Source organism: Prenolepis imparis, unplaced genomic scaffold (genome assembly GCF_030444845.1).
Source record: "Prenolepis imparis isolate NDT839.2.m4 unplaced genomic scaffold, iyPreImpa1.0 SCAF_5, whole genome shotgun sequence".
In the NCBI taxonomy this organism is placed as follows: Eukaryota; Metazoa; Arthropoda; class Insecta; order Hymenoptera; family Formicidae; genus Prenolepis; species Prenolepis imparis.
This window is the reverse complement of record NW_028141163.1, coordinates 6,840,681-6,866,454: the sequence shown is the minus strand read 5'-3', so window position 1 is coordinate 6,866,454 and position 25,774 is coordinate 6,840,681. Positions and strand designations below refer to the sequence as shown.

At 39.2% G+C, this 25,774-nt stretch overlaps 1 protein-coding gene and 1 long non-coding RNA gene across 3 annotated transcripts in view; both read left to right on the top strand.

The window, feature by feature from the left end:
• The window catches only part of LOC145936329 (uncharacterized), a 53,113-nt gene extending 37,140 nt beyond the window's left edge, over positions 1-15,973 (top strand). The window contains exons 3-4 of one of the 2 annotated variants that reach the window (XR_014425378.1): positions 14,912-15,574; positions 15,719-15,973. This is a non-coding gene — a long non-coding RNA (uncharacterized LOC145936329). Of the gene's footprint in view, positions 1-14,911 lie in introns of both variants that reach the window. The other variant, XR_014425377.1, reaches the window with a different exon arrangement.
• Mesr6 (misexpression suppressor of ras 6) overlaps positions 1-25,774 on the top strand; it is a 660,805-nt gene that overhangs the window by 153,604 nt on the left and 481,427 nt on the right. The gene's annotated exons all lie outside the window — the stretch shown is intronic.

The following is a 25,774-nucleotide window of genomic DNA, read 5'->3' as shown; positions in this document are numbered from 1 at the left end:
CTTTCTTTCTTCACGCTTGGCCCGTATACAGGGCCGATCCCGGGACTCACCTCTCAAGGGCGCCTATCCTTCTTTCTTTCTTTCTTCCCTTCTCTCTCGCGCTTCTCTTTCGCTTCCTCTTCCGCCTGTGTGAAGGGATCATGAGAAGAGCTGCTGTGCAGTCAGCAGTGCACGAACCCTCTTGCCCTTGCTCTCATCGAATCCGACTAGCTCTCGTGAGGAGAGATAGTCATGCGATGATGAAATTTTGGTACTCTTCAAGTTTGCCTTGACGATGCATCTGACTCTTACATTTTAATCAAAAATATATTGACAAAAGAAGTACTTAATTTAAATATAAGATTTTTAAAATATATGACACACAAATATATCATATTAATATTGACTGAAAAATAAGCGAGTCGAATAGATTCGCTCACAATCAGACAAATAGAAATTATATATAAGTAAAATATATTTACACATATATAAAGCAAATATTTTACTATTATTATTATGTTTATTTTATTTATAGAAATTATTTTGAACAGAATTATTGACACAAATTATTTATTATAATATTCGTTAAACTTATTTTAAATTTTATGCTTACGTGTTTATCGATAAATAATATTTTATTAGCGTTATTAAGGGATGTGCTTGTTTTCGTCGATGAAATCTTCTTTTCAAAGAGACTTGTTTTGAGGATATACATATATTTGATATGAAAACATAGAGAGGAGTTATATAGGAAAAGAATTAATTTTATTTGATATATAAATTTTGTACTCTGTATTTTAAAGAGCAATGAAGTATCCTAATGAATCTCGCATTGCGCTGATCATTCCAATAGTTCCGATACGATAGGGTTGAGCGACCGACGTTCGGAAGAAATAGTGATTATTAAAGGCTGACCTACGAGATGCTGAGCAAGGATGAGAGGGCGTTCACTAATCCCCCGCTATTACGTTACACCACCGACAATTTATTGAACGTGAACCAACGCGAGGTTAGAAGCGAGAGTTCCCCCAAGATAATGACTCTTCTTCAACGATCCCTTTAAATAAGGTCGAGATAAATCGGGCCAAGTCGAAGATCAGTTTTACGTGTCTGTTTATTTTTCTTCTCTGAGGATTCATGTGCATTCGATTAAATTGATAAATATGCTTTTCTTTATTCTCTATCTGTGTGATATTTTTTAATATTTTTGATAAAATTGTTTTTCTGTAAATTGTCACAACAAATGTGTCTTTATAATAGAGATTATTTTAATCATACTGATAATAAGTTTTTTATTCGCCAAAATAAATATTTCAAGGGAAGTTTTTTTATTCTACATTGTGTTTTTTATTTTACTCTTTAAGAGAAGTTTAATTAGTCCAAAAATTTATGTGACAAATTTTTACTAAACACATACAATACCGTGAAAATCATTCATAAAGTTTTGTAAAGTCTTAAAGAAAGCATAGGTAATAAAGTTTAGAAAAACTTTGTATAATAATTCATATACAAAAACTGCATAAGCATTAATATGAAACAAGTTAAAATGATAAAGATGATTAGAGAGATAGAAAAAAAATAAAACTTAATAAAACCTACATTTTTAAAAAAAATCCATTTGCTAAAAGAATTTATTTTTAAATATGATTTATTATTTTTTTTCTTTATTGATCCTTAGAAATATATGTAATGAAATATATACTGAAGATTGAACGATTAAAATTACTTAAAATTCTCTCGGATGACAGAAAAATATTTGCATGAATCAACTTGACAGTTAACAGCTGTTACCATTTTTTGAGTAAGAAAAATTCTTGTAACAAAAACTGTTTCATATTAAAACCGACAGACACGTGGCATGACTCGAGAATTTGAGACGGCAGCCTTCCCACGCGTATATCTTAACCCTTATCCGTATCTAACTTCTCTCTCAACCCTTTCGCTCCCTTTGCTCTCGAGATCCCCCGGGCATTCCACTGAAATCTACATACGAAAAGGAGGAGTGCTTTCCCATGTCCCTATCTCGCGGACACCAGGCAACCTATCCATCCCAAAGAAACCTAATCTTTTTACCCTCGAGACGAGAGAAATTCTTGGAAAACGTTAGTCACGTGACATATTCAAATTTTAAAAGATTACTTTACGTGCGCCGCAGAAAACGAAGAAGAATTGCAATTCGCGTAATGGAACGTCAGATTTCAGATAAATCCGACGATGTAACGTGACTGTGTTAAAATATATAGAATTGTTGAGTGCGGCTCTTCGGTTATTACTTAGTAATCTCTCATATATACTATTCCGTATTTTGTAAAAATATAATACGAGTATTTGATTTATTTATTAAGTAATGAAAATTTCTTACGTTTTTTACTGACTCTTTACTATCAGTAATCTTTGATATGGTTTCTATATTTTGTGAAATGTACTTATCATCCAAGCATATTTTATTTATTAAATAAAAAAGACCTTTACGTATTACACACGCATAAGTCTTCTTCAGAGTTTCCACAGTTGCCTATGAACAGATTTCGCCCTGTCGCTCGAAGGTTATCGAACAGCGAAAGGTTCTGTCGCATTTTCGAGAAGCTGAATGTAATTAAATACGGTACGAATCAATTGAATAAAGAAATAGACGGTTAACGTGGACAGAAAAAAAGAAAACAAAATAAAAAGTAGATAGAGAAGCACGATCGATATCTCTCGGGTGCCAACTGGGCGCGACATCTGCATGCAGATGCATCCCGAGTGTTCTCATGTTACTCAGGTGGCGACTGACTTTCTGAATAAATTACCGGCGCGAGAAACGAAAGTCCCCGAAACATTTATAGACACCCTGTTGTGTACACGGATACGCTACGGGGATAATGGGCCTACCTGGGTTCTTCAACCCCTTCCGCTTCTTTGGCCGCCGGCTGCACGATAGCGGACCCCACTTTACGCTCGTTATGCCATTATTTCTCGAGTCAGTTTATTACCGTCGACCTGTGTCATCCTTTATGCAGAATAATTTGATATCCCTGGCATCGAAGGGTATGTACGAGAGACTTGAACGGCGCGCAACCGTTTTCCGTGTTACTCACATCTAAATTTCTGTCGATAGTAAATGACATTCTTAATTGCATGTAGACACTGATTTATAGACAAAATTGTGTGCTGAAACTAATCGCACATAAATTTAATGGAATAAAATATTGTATTTTCAACTATACAGAGAGTAAGCCTGGAATTTCATATATTTATTTCGTGTAAACTATCTAAAGATTTTGTTAACGGAACATAATTAGCTACGAGATAGATAATAGATATTATTGTACCTATTAATATATATTATAATATATATTAATATATATAAATTTTGTACTTTTGCAAAATTGATATCACAGCTTATTATAAAGAATGCATTATTTTGTTTCAATTAATCTCTCTCTTTATTATTTTTTTCTCTCCTTTTTCTACAATCATAGAGAGAGTATATTTCTTTCAAATATTTACAACTAAAACTATCTATACATCACTAATTTTTAAAAAATAAAAGTAAATACCTTTTTATGAATAATTGAAAGAAACTTTTAATTTTGGAGCGCTTTTACACATACATTGATCAATTAGAAGATAGTCTCGGTTAGATATTGTTTTAATTTGATATCTTTATGAGATATCTTTATAAGATATTTCATATGTGAATTGCACGTGTAAAAGATGGGGACTTACGCGACAATAAAAAATGACGACGTGTTAAGAAAAAAAACGAGGATAAATGTGAGTTTGCAATAACGCGCGTACAAGTCAGCGGTGGTGTTTCTGAATGACGGCAGACGTCTCGCTTTGCCGCGTGTACAAACGACTTCTTGTTCGCAAAACAGAAATTACCGCGGCACAGCGTGGTGCTGAGGAAGGACAGTGGAGAGATGAGGACACGAAGATTCCATTAAGGGGTAACCGGCGGTAATGAATGGAAGACACCCCCTTGTACCACCCCGGAATCTCCTACCCCTGAATTTCTCGTTCACTTCTCGTTCCCCGCCTCCCCTTCTTTCCCCCATCATCTCTTTCTCTCTCTTTCTCTTACTTTCTCTCTCTCTTTCACTCTTTCTCTTCATCTCCGTCTCTCTCACCGTTGCAATGGCTTGTCCTCCTTGCACCATCTTTACTACGACCAGGGAAGGCCAGCGTAATTTTCCTCTCGGTAAAAAATACTCTCGTTTAACTTTTCCTCGCTCATTATTCCCTGCCGCCCTGACCTAACCCGACTTGACCCCGAAGGCGGCTTCCTTTAATAACCTAGAAAGAAAGAAGAGTGCCGACAACGGCGTTAGGAAGCGAGAGAGATATAGGAAGCAAGACTGGAGGAGACCGAAACGGGAGGAAGAGAGACAGGAGTAACGCCAAGGGCAATCCTTGGATGCTAATTTGTAACTGGGCTACTTCCGGGACAGTGGTTCCCCGTCGCGCGCAAAACTTTATCTTACTATCATTCTCAAATTACGAGAGCTCTATTTGCATGCGAATTGAACATGGCACGACGAGAATTAGGAAAGTTGTCTACGAATGCAGTGACCTTCCTTTCTAAAAACTTTTATTCTTATCATTTAAGCATTATTAATTTTACGAAATATTTATTGCAGCTCGCTTTTCGTGTATGATAATTGATAAATGTGACTGATTATATTTTTTATAAAATAAATAATTTGCATTTGGTTGTGCATGATTATTAAAAATATTATAAAATGCGATTTTATAGACGATATGTCAGTCTATTCGTAAAATTTAAAGTTTAAAAGACAAAAACAAGACAAAACATTATTTGATAGATTTATTAAATTAGATTAATTAGATATTTTAAAAGCATTTTTATTTAATTTACATTTTTTAAATATGTACTTAATAGTTTAGCGTAATATTTTCTGTAAATTGGAAAAAAGCGCATTTTATTTTTATGATGCGATGTGATACAGACAAGTAAATGTTTTTGTTTTTAGAAAACTAAGAGATATAATATTCATCGATTTTATACACATTATTAAATTAAAAACAGCACAATTAATTTTCCAAAACAAACAAGTTGAGATACATAAAATATATACAGAGAATTAATATATAACATGAAAAGCGTATAATGTTTGCATTGAAAAATTTGAAGCAACTAACTATACGTAATGAAACACCGAGGAAATCGTTAATAAAACGGCGGTATAATCGGAAGGATGAGCACCTTGAAAGATCCTCCGGTGGCACGGCGAGGGATGGTTTTCCTTGCATCGGCAATTAGTCTCATCCCCCTGGATACCCTTCGTTCTATCCTACCGGTTATAGCAACCAACCCCGTCCATGGCATTTAATTACCTTACTAACCCCAGGCTAACAGCCTCGGGGCCAAGGTCACGAGCCATTCAACTCCTCGTATTTCTCAGTCCATAGAGGCACACTGACCGCATTTGCCCTTAAGCCCTGTTTCTAAGTGTCAATTGTTCCACACGAATTCGAAATTCTCTTTCGATTTACATCGCAATTTGCTATCTCTTTTCTCTTTCCCAAATCGGCGAATATCGAGTTATTTTTATGGGGTAAAATTACAACAAATAAGAAAAAGAAAATTTCATATGATGTTCAAGATTAGATCATTTTATTATTGTTATTAATTTTTATTATTATATTTGTTATGCTTTCTAAATTATAAGTTTATTCTTTTGTTAAGGATTTACTTAATTTATCTAATATATATTTAATTTGTTTTGTCAGCTGGAATTATAGCGGATTGTTTTTTATTTTCGTGGTAATCATTTTCTTGGTGCCACAAAACCATTCATTTATCTTGAGAAGACTCGAACGAGTGATCGTTCGTGATATCGGATCGATAAGTCGTAAATTCGCACGGCCAGCATTTTGAGCGCGCTCACTTCTCTATCCGTTTCATTGACAAGGACGATGAAAAGACGGCCTGCCTCGGCATTCGTCTCTTTTTCGCAGAGTTCCACGCTCGCGTGCTCCAGCGCCATAATCCATAAATCACCGAAGAGGCCTCGATTCTTTATGGATTATAAAAGAGTACGAGGCTCTCTCTCTCGTATATATCGATATATCGCCCTCCCCTATCGTCCTCCCGGTTACGATATCTGCGATGTCCCCCTTCTTCTCCCCCCTTTCCCTCGGGTTCGTGCTTTTATTTATTTCCGCGGAGTTAACGAACGAGATGCTAGCTATTGTACGCCTCCGGTGCGACATCCTTTTTACGATCGATTTGCAGAGAGACGCCATTTTCGCCGGCACATTTATACCGGCAACCTATAATCCCATAAATCAGCCGTCCTACCGGTCCTATCTGGCCCCACATCCTCTCGATTCTTCGGTGACTATGTCGCATCGTCTCGCACCGACGCGGAGTTTCTCTCTCGCATTCCGCGAAGATAATTTCGCGACAATACCGGCGATATCTCTTACGGTGAAATGGAGAGAATATCTTGGCTAGGATATCTGGAAAGTCTCTCGTCTCATCTTTCCTCCCTAAGCACACTGATTTATGCTACGCTTGAATGTATTATATTGTATTATAAATAACGTCGTCGTCGTACGGGATTTTGCATCGGTATATCTATATCCCGATAAAGTGGGTCAACGTTCCCTCATCAAGCTGAGCGTCGGCTTGTTTGTATCTCATTAGAGTGGATCAGATGGCGTCGATCCCTGGTAAGCGCAATCGATATACAACATGTTTTATCAATAAAGTCACGCTGTTTAATATCTATCACGGATGTGAAAGCTGAATATACGAATAGTACGACATTTGCATGGTAGAATTTTTGTCTCTACTTGTGTATGCAAATGTACACGTATTTGAAATGTGAATATATCAAGTTATTTCAAAACAATAATTTGTTTATGGTTTTCCAACAATATTGTAACGAGAATGTTCACTGTACGTATGCAAAATATGGAAAAATATATATCGAAAGAATGGAATACCAAAACGTCATTTAATTTTTATGCAACAACCAAAGTCTTTGCATCTCGGGCGATATTGGAGACGCCATTTTTTACGACGAAGAAATCCGCGATTTACGTTTGCTTCTCCATCCGTTCTCGCGCATACGAGGTATATCCAGAGGGTGGGTCAACTGCGGAGGGAGCATGAGATGGCACACGGGAAGCAGAGGGGAAGAATGGGGTGTATGTGGAGGCGCGCACACACATAGCAGGGGAGGGTACACCTCGGCCGCCCCCGAGCTGCGCAGAAGTTCCTTCCTTCCGCTTGATCGACATCGATTCCAAGATGGCGGCCCGGTCGGTGGTGCGCTCACGGCATACATATCGGCCCATTCTACGAGCCACCCCGCCCTTAGCGGGACCCCTTTTGCCTTCGCGATCCACCCTCACCGCCACCCATCCTGACGTGCTCGTCCACATCGTAGGATGAGATCGTCCTGGGGACGTCAGGGGTAGGGGAGGTATAGTCGGCTCACGAGATGTCCGGGCCGATATCGGAATCGCATTAGAACGCCGCGCCACTTTCACCCTCCCCCTCCCCCTTCTCACCCCCGGTAACACCGAGAGCTTCCCTCCTTTACATTCAACCACCCCGCTCGCCTCTCCTCCACGCCCGTGACTCCTTTTTCCTTCGGCTGGCTCCAGAAATATCGGAGGAGTCTCACGACCACGCCTGCCGACCCACCGACGTGCCTCGGGCCCGAAATACCGTCTACTTATACGCTGAGTATAGAATATTCTTTCCTTTTTCCCCCTTTAGGAGCTTCATGAAGTTTCCAGTAGCTTAGACTTAACGTTTCGTCTTTCGTGAGACTGTAAGTCATTTTACGCTGTTCATTTCGCTCGATGAATAGATCTCTCTCATATAGAGAATTCAATTCTAGAAATACTTAATGAAACAAAGTTAAACAATTGTAGAATCCATCGTGCAATTTTATTCTGGAATTCGTAAAAATGGAAAAGAATGAGAGAGATAGAGAGTTGGAGATTCTATCAATTAAAATATTTAAAATTTATTGTTGAGGTAGGATTTACGAGTTTGAGAGATTTGTAGATCAATATCGAAAAAGCTAAATTACATGCATATTTTAGATGTATATAGTATATGTCAAATAACTAAATATCTAAATAAAAAATAAATAATCTAGTATTTCAAAAAATTTATTTCAAAACTGTTCTAAACACATAAAAGAAACATTGATTTTTATACTTTTCATAAACTATCACGTGAATCGTAAATTGTTATTCCCACGTTTACAAAACAAAATTAAAATGTTAAATAGACTGACAAGATATATACTTTATTTATTTTTATAAAATTGTGTTTAAAGTATAAAGGTGTATTATATCATCTAGTAAACGATATACATTGTGTGAAACTGCCTTAGCAAAAGGCATAACGCTATTGAGTTCTCCAAGAATTGCGGCAATTGACTTTTGAACTGCAAACGATCAACAAAATCACATGGTAACGCTACGTGGATTTTGACAGATATGAAGGATAACTTAACGAGACGGAATAAGAACAAGAGCGTGTAACGTGGGCTTCAATAAGTATAAAATTTCTTGCTTGCACAGGGAAATGAGGTCCCGCATTGCCTGCCGCTCAAACATCCTTATCGAGCCAGTGCACGCCGCTCGTTAAAGATGCTCGTTCAATTTCGTATGCTCACGCTCAGGAGGACAACGATTGAGAAGGGTGGCCGGCGTAGGTCTCGCTCGTAGGGCACATCGAGATAGACAGAGAGAGAGAGAGAGAGGAAGAGAGTGACACGGAAGCAAAGCCGATTAGGATCCTACCTCGAGATCGAAATTTCACCTCCTCCTTCGGCTGATCTGGAATTTCCATTCCGCCGTTTCTCCCTCGTGTAGCGAATTCCACGTTTTCCCTTCCGACCCGGAATAGGAAAAGACGGGTAGCGCGACGTAGTACGAGGCAGTGAAAAATTTCAGGTAACGTCGGAAGTAATCCCTGAAATAATGGCATAGCCCCACGCCCGATAAATCCGGAAGGTGGTTTCTATCGCGAGCCGGTAGGAGGAACTTTCCAGGATATATACACGCTTTCTTCTTCCAGGCACACGCGTGCGTATCACGCACGTGTGCACGCGGGGTAAAGGGGTGGCGACGGGGGAAAAAAGGGACGCGGAGAGTTCGGGGGGGATTATGTCTACGTAGGGAAAAGAAGGTGGATGGCTGGAACCGAAAGGTGGAGGTGAGGAGGCTCCAACCGAGAGAGTGGGAGACCTCGCGGAGGAAGACGAGAAGGACGCGCACGAGGGAGAGAACGGAAGATTGATCTGCCGCGGCGCGCTCTCGTGTACCTCCGATACGCGTTTTATTCGTTCTCTCCCTCTCCCTTTCCCTCTCCGGTGCCACCCCCGCCCTTTCGTCCTCCGGCAGGCGCGGAATTGCCCTTCGTCGTGCGGCGCGCCGAAAAGGGATATGGATAATCGTGTAAACCGCCGCACCTGCGGAGTCGCGTAAACATATTTGTAACTTTTCTCGCGCCGCGCCACGGTGAGAGAGAAGAAGAGAGAACCGGCGACGACTCGGCGCCATGGAATACTCTCCTGAAAATTTAAGTAATCCCCGGGTTTAGGTGCACGAATACGCCCTAAATTATTCACGCGACATCCAGGAAGACGGATCAGTCGCGGTGGTCCTTGTCATCGCGATCGTGCTTTTTAAAAGAAACTTTTGCGGACTGCGACACTTTGCGTCAGAATTTCGAGATTGAAGATTTTGCCGCAGATTTTGAGCCAGTTTATTAAAATTATAGCAGAAATTGAATGAAATTTCCGAGAGAGAGGGCAGTCAATTTGCAAGTTCTATCTATTAAAGTTTGTTGTGCATGAATAAAGATGTTGTAAATGCAAAGATCGGACAGGATCATAAATTGACCTCGATACTACCGGTGAATCGCGCGCATTCAGGAATATTTAACATAAAATTGAATTTCTTTATAACGAGGAGCGATCGCGTTGCTTGGATGAGGGAGATGCTTACGGCGTGCAAGAAATCGACTCTTGAAATTATTGTCCGTGAAAGGGCAGAAGGGTGACGGCGAATTTCTACGCGTCATTACGCGAGGATCGAGTCATGAAAATCGACGGAATCGAGTGGCGATTATTCAAACGAAACCTTTAACAAGATTCCCGCCAATCAGCTGCTGTAACGATCCAACCGCCAAAGAGAAGTTCCCTTCCTTCTCCTGCTTGCTTTCGCCACCGCAAAACGACGATGGGGTGATTTAAGGAAAGGGTAAGAACAAAAGGATCTTGGCGCTTTTTTGCCAATAACATCGTATATGATTCTGGGCGACAATCTCTATTAAAATATAATATTTCATCGCTTGATGTTGAAGAATATGAATATTGAAATAAAATGAGAATTGCAAAGGAAATAATATTTGCAATCTATGAGCGAGATGCAATTTTTTTAAATAATCCTTGATTGTAACAGCTCGTGTGAAAACTATTTTATATTTTGCATAAATGGATGTTATAAAAATTTATGTTCTTATGAAGTATAATATATTCGATTAAATTATTTTGCAATTATATAATTGTATATATATATATATATTTGTATTTATAAAATTATTGAAATCTAAATATCTTTTATTTTCCTCATTAGAAGGAGAAAAAAGAATAAGAGTTTAAATATATATGCGGATATTTCCATTACGACCATTATCTGCTCTCTGTTGATGCTTCATATTATTTATTTATTAATCTTCATATAGTGATTGATATTTTCTGCCTATTATTTCTCTCTCTCTTTTTCTTTCTCTGCTATAACAAAGATATAATATAAATATTTTAATTATCTGTAATTTTATTAATATCTTAATTATACGCGTGATGAAATTTTTTCTAAAGTAACCGACTATTATCAGGGTGGGTCGAATATATCCGGCTGTCGGCTCTATACTTTATCCGACATTGGTATTAAACCGGATTGAAGCGACTTTTCGCGCGATAAAGATCAAGCAACTTGTAACTCTCTGCGTTTTAAAAGCCCGTCTAGCTAAGCAACTTTGAGGTGCATGCCAGATTTCTCATTACGTGAAACCTACACAAACGCTTGTACACGCACGCGTTTCCCTTGCTGACTGCTTGCCGGTTGATACTCGATCGTGCGCTACGGTGCGGCACGGGCGAAGAAGAGAGCGGTGGAGAACGAATATAAGGGGCGGAAAAGTGCGAGACGGAGGAAATGGCGTGCGCGGAGGAGGTCGAGGTAGTTTCGAAAATTCCCATCGCAGTCTGGAGTTGCGCGCTCCGGCTTTTCCGACGCCTCTTCCCGTTCGCCTCTTCCATTTCCTCTCGCGTACTACTCTTCCTTCTCCTTTTTTTCCCGCCCGCCTGCACTCCTCCGGTGTCCTGCGACTCCGACATCGCACCCTCTCTCACCGCGCCACCCTTTTACCCGATTCGTTCGCCCGCCTGCACTCCGCGGGCTCTCACCCCGTTTTACCCGGGCGAGCGCAAATTTATTCCGTCGACTCGGCGACGGGCGGAATCGCAGTACTTTATACTCGTCGAGAATCGATAGACAGCCGCGCACGGATATGGAAGCACTATATTTTCCCTCTTCGCACCTTCGTGTCGCTCTCTCTCGAGAGAGCCTTGTGTTGTTAATATAGAGAGCACTTTCCTCTGACGTGGACTTTCATTATTTCTTTCCTTACCCGCGACCATCCAGCGATGATCGGATGTCTTCCGATATGCGATTTTCGTCAAGCTGCTCATTTCGGATTGCAATGGAAGCATTTTATTGTAGTGTGTTTCTCAATAATTAATGTGGGTCAAAATTGTTAAGACATGAAAATATCTAGCCGTGGAATAATTTTTTAAATGGATGAATTCGAATTGATCTAAAATTATAAATTTTTTTCTAGAAGATTATAAAATGTGAAAATATAATATATGTACAATCATTAATTTAGTAAAATTTATTTTTAATCTTTATAAGAATTTGAAAAGAGTGATGTATACTTTAGTGTTAAACAATAATGACATGTGCGTAATTTTTAATAACGTACAAAATATTTAATAACAAAAACATTCGATATCATTTGAAACTTATACACGTATATATATAAATGAACAAATTCTGTCGACGAAGTAGAAGATATGTCTTTATAAGTGTGCCTTGTTTTTTAACGAACCGTCACTTTTTTAACATCTGTTTATTATTTTAAATAATGTAAACACAAATTCGAGAGAACGAATCGAATCTCAATTAGATGGAAAACATAATTTTACTGCAACGTCTTAAATGTGCAACTCTTCTCTTCAATTCTGCTTTTTGACGATCACTAAAATGTGAATACGCTGGTCTCTTTCCATCACTTTCTTCTTTCATCATTTCCCTACCGTAAATATAGAGAGAACATCCATCCCGACCGTAGACGGTTATCCGCAACGGTGGTTAAAGAAAGCGAGGAAGAAAGTCAGATTTTTAGAGACTGGCCCGATGCACAGCCGCAGGGCAACTTGGCAAAGCAACTTTTGGAAGCTTCTTCCTATCGTGAAAAACGTTATGGAGTCGTAGGCGACGGTGGTTGAGAGACGGAGGATGAGGTAAAGGAGGAGGGGAAAAGATTTAGAAGGTGGTAGGGGTCGAGTTGGAATCAAAGGAGCCCAAAGAGCTTTTCCAAGCTTCTCCCTCGCCCGGCTAGATTGAACTTCTTTTCCGCTCAGGAGTTTTCCTATTACTCCAAATTTTCAGACGCGGCAAAGCCGTCGCGGCCGCGACGGTTCACATGCACATAATGTATACGCGGTTTTTTTTACATAAGCATGTACAACTTGACGGCCGAACAGAACTTGCTCGGGCCGATTACGTTAATTAATATCGTGCTAAACTCTATGTAAGTAAAGTTTTTTTCAAGCGACATGATCTATAGTCGAGAAAATCGCGATGAATATGTCTTCGAAACGAGAGGAATATTTTTTTCACATAATTTATTGAGAAGCAAAGAAATACGATGCGTTAAATATTTTGTTGAGAATATGTAGATGTTTCGGTTTTCTTAATTAATATATGGAAAAAAAGTGTTATATGGAGATATAATTCTAAGATATATATTTTTTTCATAGAGCATTTAGCGACATATTTACATTCGTTAAAAATATTTTAGAATATTAAGAGACAAATACTCCGCGCGTATAAGCAAATGACATCTTTAACTTAAGGTTCCAGCCGTGAGATAGCATAACGATGCGTTAAAGGCGTCTCATTAGTACCTCCACTTTAAAGCAAGGTTCCCCTATCCGTGCATTCTCTTTCTCTCTCTCTCACACCCTTGACTGGGCCGCCTAAGTAAAAATCAATAATTCTTTTATCGTACAAATTAACGTTAAGCATATTCCACCCTCGTACATGGAACCTATGGCTGATGTTACACCGTTTCCTGTCATTCTATCCTGCATAATATCACGAATCGCGTCGACATTCTTCTTCTATCACGCCTCTTTCCTTATAGCATGATTTCTCCATGCACTTTTTTCTAAATTTTTAAAGCCTCACATTAATAGTATTTAATAGAGACAGTAGAACAATACAATCAGTTTTGATTATAAAATATTTATTTAAAAGAAAAACATAAATTAATAATCATTCAATTTATATGTATTAGTGTAATCTGTAATGTAATATATTTATTTCGTTTAAGTATATTTATTTAAATACATTTAGAATGTATTATAAATTGAGACACGGAATTCGACATTATTTACATCATAATGATTACGTTTTATTAAATTCCAGATTTATTTTTTGAAATTGAATCGGAAAGTATTGTTTAGGATAAATTTACGATATTTGAGCTAGAATTAATTAATTTTAATTAAAATATAAAATATAAAGTTTTAATAAATATGTATGTAACTATTATCTATCGACTGATAATGCACCGGTATATTTTTTAATTCTTAATTTTTATTCATATATCTATAATATAAAAAAATGTGAAATTCTAATGTACAAAAAATTAAGTTTGTTAGTATACATTTCTATACGATTCTATTAATAAGTATTCCTAATTCGCCCCGAGCAAAGAGTATACATATACATTACGCTGTTATTACCACATGTATAGCCACATGTGAAATCGATATCCATTAAATTAATTTGTTTGCGTCAAATATAGCTCGTCGGTGCTCATCGCAACAGTGTATTTGAGTGCCCGATTCATCAAGTTAATCGTAATGGCCGACTATAACGATGTTTCGACGTTAACTTATCGAGTTTTATTTAAGCGATTTTGGAAGCGAGAGAGAGGAGAGAAACGCTGCCAGTTCAAAGACATAAAAATTCCACCCACTCGTCACGCCTTGACGAATAACACGAGATGTACAGTGATAGGACTTTAACTGCCGGCTAACACACTATGGCGATCCGTGCTATCCGCGCCTTATCGTATGACATTATGGCCCTGGACATGTAGAGAACAAATGGGCCACCCTGCTGTAATGCCTTTTCAGATGTTTGCGTGTGCATTAAATTGGGATAACAAAGCCAGGCTGCTTGTTATAGAGCGAGCTGTAGCATACCTTTGCTTCTCATCGTTTTGGTCTTGCTGAAGAAATTGTATTTAATTTTTTTTACTCCAATCCAACTGAAATATTGATTATTGATTGTAACTTAAAAGAAATATAATATATATTTTATTATTATTAAAAAAACATTAATTTTTATGTTGGTATATATTAATGAAAATAGTTTTGTTATGCGAAAAACATTTTAAAAAATATACACAACATATGAATATGCAGGATATTTTGCCTAGAATCTGTAGAATTTGTATACACATCAAAGATAGGATGTGATATGTATTATATATTGTTATAATATGACGTCAAGAACAAACACTCTGATTTGTAATGATAATTGTGTTTTATAAATTATATTAATGTAGGTATTCCTTTTTTTGTTGCAGGTAGGTGTGTTTAAAACTATACAGGATTCGGCGAATATCGTTCGCCAGGTTCTCCGAGATTCGGCGGATCACGACGCACCACGTCACGTGTCTCACGACCTTGACTTCTCGTGGTATCGGAGAGCTAAGAGGTTTACCTTGGTAAACCCTAGTATCTCGGGATACCACTCGGGGTCTCGGTCGAGGGATTAAAACGGGGTTGTTGAACAGGACGACGCGGGAGGGACGGCGGAGCTGGGGAGGGGAAGAAACAGAGTGAGAATGAGAAAGGGAAAGAGGCGACTACAGTAATCGTACGCCCGTATAATTGATTGAGTCTAATGAGTTAAAGAGGATGCTACGGTATCGATGGCGAAAATTAAAGAGTGGGTCATGAGAAAAGGCGGCGATAATCTCGGGGACGGAGAAAGTATACGGGGAACTTAGATACTCTTGTCCTTCTCAGCTCCGCTTCCCTCTTCCGCGCGCGTCTCCCTTTCGGCATCTTGCTCGTCGTCTCGACCGGGACGAGAAGAAAACGCTGATTGTAAATTAGTTAAAGGAGATGCTTCATTAGGCAACGCGCTGCCTTGGTTCTTGAAGCCGCAGTTTTCCCGCGTTTAACTGTTTTTAAAGGGGCTCACGGCATAATAACTAGTCGCGCGCAGACTGATCAATATACGTGTAAGTTAATTATCATATAATTATAAAAGTTAAAAAAACCGTACGTTTTTCATCAGCAAAATGATTTATCGTATCAATCGCGGCATTAAATCGCGATTATAGGTCTCTACATTTATTGATTTTTATCTTTTTATTTTTTTTAAGATTAAAATTACAACGAAGAATAAAATATGAATAATAGAACAACAGAATACACACGTCTGCATTCGATGATGATTTTGTTATTATTACGATATATAGCTAATAGCTATATATATTTTTATTATCTTATGAAAACTATCCTTTAATCTAATATTATTCTTATCTTATGTAATACTCACATTCACTAAGCAAAACAATATACTTGAAGATATTTCCCCTCCCCGCCCTATTGCTCTAGGCATGTATAATTATTCAATGATTGAGGGAAATAGGCAAATATATGACAGGATACTTATCTCTGCGTGTGTATTAATTATAATTACCACCGTATGATTTTTCGCGCTTTTACACACGCATTATTTAATAGAAACTAGCTGTCGCAAGGTGGGTAATTAAATCTGGAATTAACAAGGCTGTCATTAATTCGAAAGGTTAGATTGATCGAAGTAATGAATGCCTGTAATTCTCGCTCGTACGCTTCGACATTTAAATGTCGAAACTGACTCGAGGTAAGTCAACACATATATACCGTGCATACAAGTGAATTATCTAAAGCGCATAATCGATCTCGAGCTCTATCGAGCCGTTTATATACACACGTTTCTCTCATCTATACGATATTACTTTTCGGCTGGCTTCGTTCTCGACGTCTTTTCAATTCAAAAAGTGAGAGGGAGAGAAAGAGATGAAAAAGTGGCGCGGGTTGAGATAGGTGGATAGAAAGACGACGGTTAGCTGCGTCCAAAGACGCGCGGCGGAGGCAATAGTGTCTTCCGCGCATCCCCTAGGGAAATTATTGACAGTCAACGAGGAAATGACGTCGTAAATACCATGCCGAGGCGAAGCAACCACCCGCTTCAGAGCCTTCTTTCTCCTCTCTCTTTCTTTTTCTCCTTTCCTTTGTCTTCCACTTTGTCTGTCGTCTTCTTCCTCGCCGCGTATAATTCCCGCGATGTTTTCAACGTCGTAGTTCCGCGGCGAAAAAAATACACGCGTCGGGCCAGCATCTATTTACGGACACCATAACACGGCGGTTACGGCGGATAATATTAAGAGTGAACCGTACATATACATATACAGTCGGTCGTCTGCTTAGGTCGCGATGGTGGTTCCTTTGATGAGAAACATTGATTTCTTTGTTAAGGTGTTGATCGCCTTAGAATAGAACTTTCTACGGACGATAGCCCTCGTTTAGAAAATGGGAGTGCAGTTGCAGTGCGAGTCGGCTATAATTATTTCAATGGTATATGGATAGCGTTGCAACTAATCGTCATTTTTTGTGTCTCTACAGTTACTCAAATTTTCTATAATATTAATTCGTAAAACATTTTGCGTACATACCATTCTTATGCGCTCTGTTTATTTGCTATTATGTCATTTATCAGATTTTAAGAATAAATGCAGATTTTTCTTTAAATCTACATTTATGCATATAATTAATAACTTGGCTGTTTTAATTCATATGTAATATACGCACAAAATCTGAGATATATATATTTTTATTAATATAATATTATACATATAAAATTAAATTAAAATATAGCATACATTATAAATATATTTTTATAAACCGCGTTGAGTCTGCCGGATTAATAAGAAGAGAATTATCCAACTCCGTGGCTTTAAAGCGTGTAATTATCGTAAAATGATTAACTGCCGCGCGCTGGGCCGTAAACCAGCTCGAAATATTCAGAAAACTTGACGTTTGCGCGCTGAGAGAATATTGCAACTGATGCGCCTTCTTCAGTCTCCCTTATCCCAGGGCTTCCTCGCCACGTGGTAAAAGAGAAACACATTATTCGCGGGAGCGATCCTTCCTTTCGCCCGGCGACTACCCGGAGAAAAGGGAGTTCTTCCTCGCGAGAGAAAACCGAAGGCGGTGGCAGGGGGAGAGGGCAACGAGGAGAAGAACGGGTATGAACAACAGAGGCGCATTCACATTCAGGGTAGACGATGGGGTGGAAGCGTCTGGTGCGCAGGCCAAGAAGCAGCGTGAGAGGTGGTAGATAAGAAAGGAAAAAAAGAGAGAGAGAGAGAGAGAGACGAAGAAATGAGTGCGGAACCTGAAGACGGTGGCAACGGGTGGGAGAGACGGAGAGGGCGAACTGCGAGAGAGATCCGCCGGCTTTAAGGGTAGTTATTATAATAAATTTGTCGGGGGTTTAAGAAGCGGAAACAATTCAGAAACTGCGAGCGACTCTAAGGATGTGCTTATCGTTGCTTTTATTCAAATGGAAGTGGAAGGCGACGAGCTGCAACGGATGCGACCTGTATCTATGCGTCCTTCTCGCCTCTCACCGTCTTCTCTCGCCGTATTTATACGTCGTTCCGTTTCTCCTTTGAGTTCTCCGTTGGCGTTGTTCTCGCCTGTTGTTCTTTCCGAAGTGGCTAACGGAGGTGCGAGTATGACTCAACAGTGATAGGGCATTCGTCTTTCGTTACCGTTTTATTCCTGGATTGCATAAACAAACACACCAAACGTTTCGCTCGTAATTGCTAGACATTTTCTTCAATTTTTTTTTTTTTTTTATGTATTTAATGTATTTTTTCTATCACCGTTTTAGATGACTCTTCGTAACGCTTCTAATCTACATAATTAATATACATCAACAGTGTCGCTTTTCTTATCTATTTCTTCGTTGAACCTCTCTTTTTTTCTTTTTTCTCAGAAAAAAATCTCATCATTTTTATTATGTCTGTGCGCGTACAAAAGGTAAAAATATTTAAAAAATAGTACAATAAACTGCATATTTAAGGAGATGTCAGCAGTAAGAAAAGATAAAGAAAGAGCCAGATATGCTCGTCGATAATCGAAAGAACCATAAGCGCGTTCTATCACGTGCACTAGGCGAATTCTTCCATGTGTCTCTGCGTTAACGATCGCGCTCGCGTGAGAATAAAAGGCAATGCAATCCGGGACATTAAGGTTTAAGAGCGTTGACTTATATAGAGGAGAGAGAGAATGAGGAAAAAAAGGGGAACGGACGCTCGAATCATCCCCGCGGACCACCTTGACTCTGTTTTACGACATTCCTGGCAGCGGGGCCGATCATTACGACGAACGATGCAGAACATCGCGCGCGCCCTTTCCAAGGGTGGTTTAAGATAAAAAGGAATCGCCTCCCGGTGAGAGCTCTATGCGCGCGACGCAAGTCGATTTCGTCTCGTGTTGCATCTTTTTAAGAGCGCGACCGATATAGTTTAGGCCCGCAATAAAGGCGGGCCGCGGCACTTCGATTTACGGCTTAATTAAAAATGCGCCGGCCCCGAAAGGCACTGACGAAAACTTGTCCGAGCAACGTCGCGGTTCCTTAAAATCCCTTAAATACGGCTCGTATACTCGGGACTTCTTTATGGATTTTTTTTCCGACCGATAAACTGATATTCATGCTCGGCCATCAGCGGAAGTGATGCTTTCGTTGCTTTCGTAATGATCTCGCGCGAATTTCGCCTTCGGATATTAAAAACCTGGCGTGATGCGAGGCTGCGAGATTTTTGAAACTCGAGATAATTGAACATTACAGAAAATTCGTGAAAAATTAAGTTTCTTCTTTTCATAGGAGTCGCAATTCAGTGTGTCTAATGATTTATATCTATATCAAATAATGATTAATTTAATTTAATCAGTGCAGACATGTCAATGTGAACGTAATATTTCGTATAGTCTTGACAAGATTATATTTTCATAGCACAAATATGTCTTGGCTCATTTGTCACGAAGCCGTCAGCGGGAAAATAATAAAAGGGTGCGTACGTGTGCAAGCGTACGCACCCTTTCTTATCCTAAAGCTTTCTTAATTTTCTTCTTGTAGCCAGCGAAGCGAGGGGAAAAAATTTTTTTTCTCGAGAAGACACGATTCGTCTCCGTGAGACGTGGCGCGCCCATAAAATCTTTATACACCTACAGAATTGTATCGCGTATATACATATATATATATAAGATATATATACACCCCGCGAGTCTCACGCGCGCACACAAAGATAACGGGTCGCCACGTCTCATGGCTGGTTTTCCGCATAATCCCACGCGACATAATATGGGGGTTTATCTCGTGGAATCATGATGGCTTAACGGGATGGTTCCCTCCCTCTATGAAGACCGCGGATTCCTCCAAGGCAAATCCACCCCCTGTGGAAGACAACGTCGCACATCCTTGAACCCTCTAGGCCACGTATATATTTCCGCCCCGCCGTATATACGTCTCCAATTCCTCTTTCCACCACCCTCCCTGATCCCGGGCGCCGGGCGATGCCGCGGGATTTGCCGTGTCCTTCCAGTAACTTGACGGGACTAGAAAGTCCCGAGGCTCGTAACGAAAATATTACCTCGCTCCCGACGAAAAATGGAGAAAAATGAAAACGTTCTCTCGTTGATATCGATGATACGAGTCACTCTGCGGATAATATCGCCCGCAGCACTACAATGATGATATATATAAAAATCCGGATATATTGAACGGATTCAAAATATCTAGAATATTATGATTAAGTCTGCTGCGTCAATTTAATTAAAATATTTGTCATATTATGCAGGATCTTTTATATATAATTATCGGATTCTTTTATAAAATTCTTTCATCGGGATTAATCCATCTTATGCAAATTGTAAATTTATAATTTATTTAGATACAGTTTTCAAAGTACAAAATTTTATTTGCCAGAAGATGATAAAAAATCGTCCAGCAAGAATTCTTCAAACATCTTAATCGAGCACATGTGCTCAAGTTTCTGAAATTGGTGAATACTTAAGCGCGTCTCACACACATGCTTCTGCTTTCGGCAGCCGAGGCGAAGGACAAGCGAGGAAGGGTGGGAAAAGTTCGGTGGCGCAAGGAAGCGGAACACAATACTCCCTAGATAGCGCCATCGGGAAAAGTTGATCAAACGGAAGCGACGAGGGTGGAATTGTGCGTATGCGAGTTGAGTAGGAAGAAGGGAGGGGGTTGCTGTTATTGAGTCTAATGACATTTTCGCGCCGAGGGCTACGACGAGAGTGTAATTGATATCCTAGACCACGAGGTGCACATTTATGTCAATGGAGGATCGATTCTCCTCGACGATGACAGCTCGAGTCACATTCATCTCGTCAATTTTTTTTCATCTATTTTTCGAGAGACCTTTACGAGATACGAGAGAGATATATATGTTGTATCTTTTATTACTAGTCTAACGTTAAACGGAAACATGATGCTGTTTTTAGTATTATAGTGAAATGAATTTCTCGCGCATAAAATCCTCCTGAAAAAATAACAGTGATTTAGGATGCTCCATTGAAAGTTTTCGAGATTATACTATATATTATTGTACCGTGTATCGATATATAAACGTATATTTATCGCGTAATAAAGATTTCCATTAAGCGCCTTCTCTTAGACTCCTGTATTTCATCGTTGCAGTAAACGCGAGGCCAGCACGGATTGTTCCTCGCTCTCTATAAATGAAAACGCCGTGACTTTACGTTTCGCAACATCCGACGTGTATATCCCATGCGATATCGCAAAATGATATAATCATAGGCGCGCGATACATCGTACGATACGGCGATTACGCGGAGATACTCTATGAGTTAATAGTATTACTTATGGCTCGTGGAGAGCTATGAGAGAGCCATTAATTCAAACGCGCCAAGGATGACTTCGTTCATTTCGCTTCTGGTCCCGTGTCCTAAGCGAAGTACTAAGCGACGCTTCTTGCCCCGTTTCAGAATGTGCACACCAGTACAAATACGGCGACCATTAAATAACATATCTTATTCGGTGCACCGAGCTGTGCTTACCGCGATCGGAGAACCGCGGTGCCGAGTGGTCTTGCGGTGACTTACGACCCTCGCTATATTTCGGCTTCGGAATTATGGTAGCTATTAATCCGCGCGGATATAAATTATATCGTTTTAATAGTACGACACACGCGTCGCGATATAAATTTCTGACCTTATTTAAATCCAACGGAAATCGTATAAACGCGTGGATCGTTAAGTAACGTACTTTATTCGCCATCATCGGCTTAACAACGGTGTTACAATGTCACATTAATGTAAAAAGGTTCCGGGAATCCAATGTCTCGCGAATATGTTACGGAAACCATTAATTTAATACGTAAAACGACATACTTTTGAGATTGTGTTTTAATTTAAAATAATTCAAATAATTAATTTAATTTATTAATTATTATAATTGATATTAATTTGAAATTTAAACACTTACAATTAGTTATAAAAAAAAGTGTATCTCTGTTTTCATTCATTTGATTTAATGAACGATGCTAAATAAATCATCGCGAAATTAATGGCGAATAAATCTAACGATAATTCAATAAATCATCATATGCTTTATCATTAAAATAATAAAAATCACAGGGAATTTTTGATATGAACGCTCTGTGCGTGATAAGCTTAACGTCGTGATATAGCATTATTGAATTATTATTGCGCGGCGCGAATGCGAAATGATCGCGATCATTGGAACAACCAACTGTTTGTTGGTATGAATAATCCGCCTGTTCTAGAAGATGCTCATTTTGAACTTGGAGAGATGCAATGAGGAAACTTTCCCCACAGTTAGAGATTAAAGAGAGCCGTTCGCTTGAAATTCTATAATACGCGAGTAAGTGATACAAAATTCAGGAATCTTCTCCGGAAGATCTCATTATAATTGCTCTATCATTAGTGTAGCTATTAAAGCGTAAGTTAATTATCTGGTTACTCGTCACTCCGATGATTGAAATAATAAATTTAATTTCATTATTTTCTCTAGATAGAGATATAATCGAATCTTATACGTATTTATGGCATTTTAATATGTTATTCACATTTTTATGTTAAAGCAGTATTAACTGATTATATCACAGTTATTAGGGATGAAGAAAATATGAGAAATGATTCCAAAAGCTATATCTTTCAGTTGGAAGAATAATATTTTTGAATAATTATTGCAATCGCGTCATATCCCAAGTTGTATGAGCTCTCTAAGCTTTCGACTCTAATCTAAAAATAGCACCAGGATATTTTTATCTAAATATAGCTATATATTATAAATATTAATTTATACATTGTAAAAATAGACATGTATTTATGTCTTTTTTTTTAAGGACATCTAATTAACATTCGTTTATTTTCATAGCTGATATTTTTATCGAGTCGATCAGCTGGAACATCCATTCTTATCTCCTTGCGTTCGCAAATGCGGATATAAATAGCGGATAAATCTCGCGCTCATTAAGAGACGTATTGCGCAGTCGCAAATTGTCCTCGCCCACTCAGGAATCGAACGAGAGTTTCGATTACGTGTCTCCTGGAACACAGTATCTCTCGGAGGGGAGATCCGAGAGGGAACCATTAATCCGAGTCGGCTACGTAAATGGACGTCGCGTTGGTTTCCGACGACATTTCTATAGATGCAGGTGTGCGAGTCGTAGTGGTCGTCGTCTTCTTCCTCGTCGACGTCGTCGTCGTATTCTGGCGTCGTTCCGCAACGATATTTTCTTTTCGCGAGTCGAAGCGGAGCTTGTGGCCGCAACTTGGTACCTCCATTCGCGCGGTCTCGCGCGGAAACTGCGGTTTTTGTATGCATATGTAAACGCGTTTACTCGTAGGAATTGTCGGGCATTGTGCCGCAACCTGGGGACCATTTCTCGAGAGGTGGGGAAACACAACATCGGGCCCAGGTGAACGCGTGTGCGCACGTACACGTGCGCGCCCAAGTCCCCAGGTCCCCATGAATGCGCGGCGTTAAGCGAAACGCAACGTGACGGCTATTAATCGTCGGCGATGGGCGATGTTTAATCCAAGAAAGTGCATCGGGGCGTTTCAAAGCGGCGGAAAGAGGATCGTTTGATTGTGAGAAATTGTGGGACGGTTAGGCGAACGTGCCGCGGCTCTTCTCTCACACGCGTGTCGCAGTCGTGAATCTATTGCACGCTCGTTTGCGGTTGTAATTTGTCGTGAAATCGATTCGCGTGACTGCGAGAGCATATGAAGCAAAGTTGTGAAAGTCGCTGCGTGGATGAAAAATATGATACCGCGTTATTATACTATCGTACCGAAAGTCATCTGACGGCGAATCTGTTGAATATCTTGCTAATATTATCAATCTTTTCATTCGCTCGCAATTTTTTTCTGAAATTGGACCGTAAATAAATTATATATTGGATGAGACTTGAATTATCGTTTCCCTTCAACTCGATGAGATCGAATCAGTTGCCGAAATCAAGTATGAAAGGATGCAATCGGTAAAAATCGGATGGCTTTTCGGGCCGCTCTCTGCTGGTGCCTTCATTGAGACTTTAATCTCTATCCCGAGAATGCTCCGCGATATTAGCGATTTTATTTCCGCGAAATCACCGCCTATGATCTTGACGGTAGATTGCAAGTCATTATTGCGACTCATTGTCGACACTGACGAAGGTGCTGAAACGGGTTATGACAGATCCGTCCATTAAGTCCAGAGACCGGAAGAATAAGAGCCGCCAGATGACGATGATGATGACGCCGGTGAAAGCTCAGGATGATAGTGCCGTGGCACCACGCCGTGCCCTGCAGGGTACCGGCCTCGATGTCCCGTTGAGAACCGACAATTCGAATACTTCGTAGGGTTTCCAACCTTGTAGATACACTCACCTAAGTGTTTGCGTGTTTCTCGCGTGACGCTCTCGTGATTCAACCGCGTAGGTGAAGCTAAAAATTTATCCCGTCAATAATCGTTCTGTCGCAGTTTTTTTGTCTCACATCGCTTCTTTATATCGCAACGTTGCGTGAGGTCGCCAATTATCCCTTTCATTATTAAATAAAATTATCCCTTTTATTATAAAATATAAGCGAACACTAACAGTGATAATTGTATCAAAACTGTCGACCATTTGCTCTTATAAGAACATGAGAAAATTATAAAAATAAAAGAGAGCATTATATCGATACGTTATATAAGATATCATATAAATAGAGAGAAACAGACACTTTTAGAATTATAATGGATTTTTTCGTGCTTGATCTATTCCATTTATATTTCTCGAACATGTTAATTTTATTACTTTGCTTTTTGTATGGAAATCAATAACACAGATTTATCTATTTTCTTGCTTAGACAAGCTTCCGAAAACATCGCGAAAATTTCCGAGAAATTTCAAAAAGCTCTTTAACATTATATGCGTATAAAGATAATTTTCTTATTTCAAATGTGTTGATTATACATTATCATTATGCACACACATCTCGGTTACTGATAACTTACAGCTGCGTCGTTTTCGTAATACGTATACTCGTAATATTTTCTTTTTTTTCCCTTTTTGTCTGTCTAGTGACGACGGCACTATTAATTTACAAGTTCAAAAGTGGCATACTGAATTGAATACACGGAAAGGGTTTGCCTTAATGCTTCGTTGTACACTGTAATCTTCGGTAACCCGTCAGCCCCTATGATACTTTAATTCCACAAATTGTATGGAGGTTTCTCAACGTTAATGATATCTCTAATTGTTACTGACTCATAGACTGTCATCTGCTAACTAATAATCTGTCTATCATCTGGTATGCATTATCTATTTCTATGCATCGGTCATTGTCGAGTTGATGAATGTAACTGTAACAATGCAAATGATGATTATATTATATAGTTATTAACGCACGCTTTTAATTTTAAATTACAAACATGTATCAGTCCTTTTAAATTTATATTTTCTCGTTTAATACTTGAATCCCCATTTGAATGTATTTGCTATTATGTACAATGTCGGGAGGAAGATAAAAAAAAAGTAACATATTACATATGTCGTAGCAATCTATAAGTCGGAATCAATTCTTCTTTTCTCTCTTTTTCTCTTTTATACTTGAATGCAAGACTCGCATCCTCTTTTTGTACCAGATACGTATTTTTTTTAAACACACACATGCGCTATAAATATATATCGTTGCAAGCGTTGCGTCAGGTGGCCCCGTTATCCGTTTCCCACGGGCTTTATTATATCACTCGATCACAATGTACACCGAAATGTCTAAGGATCGAGTGCGAAGAGGTGGCTGCACCTGCAGCCGGCTGCAGCGTGGAGTCCGCGCCGTGAAATAACAGC